Source organism: Dermacentor andersoni, chromosome 6 (assembly GCF_023375885.2).
Source record: "Dermacentor andersoni chromosome 6, qqDerAnde1_hic_scaffold, whole genome shotgun sequence".
NCBI lineage: Eukaryota > Metazoa > Arthropoda > Arachnida > Ixodida > Ixodidae > Dermacentor > Dermacentor andersoni.
Window position 1 is genome coordinate 63046179 of NC_092819.1, and position 816 is coordinate 63046994.

The 816-nt window shown below is 42.5% G+C and overlaps 1 non-coding gene across 1 annotated transcript; it reads left to right on the forward strand.

Annotated features, from left to right (window-relative positions):
* Positions 1 to 440: 440 nt before the first annotated feature.
* On the forward strand, positions 441 to 512 carry TRNAW-CCA (transfer RNA tryptophan (anticodon CCA)). Its single transcript has one exon. It is a non-coding gene; the product is annotated as a tRNA-Trp (tRNA).
* Positions 513 to 816: the final 304 nt, after the last annotated feature.

An 816-nucleotide genomic window follows, 5' to 3' on the forward strand; every position in this document is an offset into this window, starting at 1 on the left:
TCGCCTGCAGTTAATTTCTCGCAATAAATTCCTGGGGAGGTTATTTGTGCAACTGTGGTTGTACCACTGTGGATGAAGGCAATATGATCGTACCTTAGTTAAACCGGTTGCGGCCTGTAAACGCGAACTCAAGTTTCCCGCCGCTTCATTGCGGAGTACACGTAGCGCCTTCTCGCGTCAAAGAAACGAACCAAAACCTTGTCGGTGTTGCGATTAGCTACGTGGTGGCGCTAGCGCATGCCACATCACCTCATTTTTATTTCAGGGTCGCGGCAGTCTATGCAATCGCTAAATTCGCAATATACTATGCTGGCGACAGGTTTACACTAAAGAAAGCGTGAACACATCAAACGAAACCTGCTCAATTTGTAGCAAAAAAAAAAAGACGGTTAAAACTACGACATAAACAATAAAAGATGTAAGCGCACGTCTCTTGATCCGACTCGGTGGCGCAACGGTAGCGCGTCTGACTCCAGATCAGAAGGTTGCGTGTTCGAATCACGTCCGGGTCATATTTTTTAGAAGAAATAATTTTTACTGTTTCATATAATTGTTGAGGTTTTAATCATGGTCACATATATTCAATGTCTCGCCTTGTTGTGGGGCTCTGTGAATTGCATTCTTAATCCGAGTAAGAGATAGCTTTAGCTCGGGCGCTCATATCTAAGTACACGTAAAAGGAGAATTCCCTTTTCTCGGGAACCGTTGCCCCAAATTTGACGAGGTTTGTTGCATTTAAAAGGAAAACATAAAATCTAGTGACTGTTGGATTTGAATATGCGACTTAGTTTGTCACTCTTTTATTAAAAATTATGA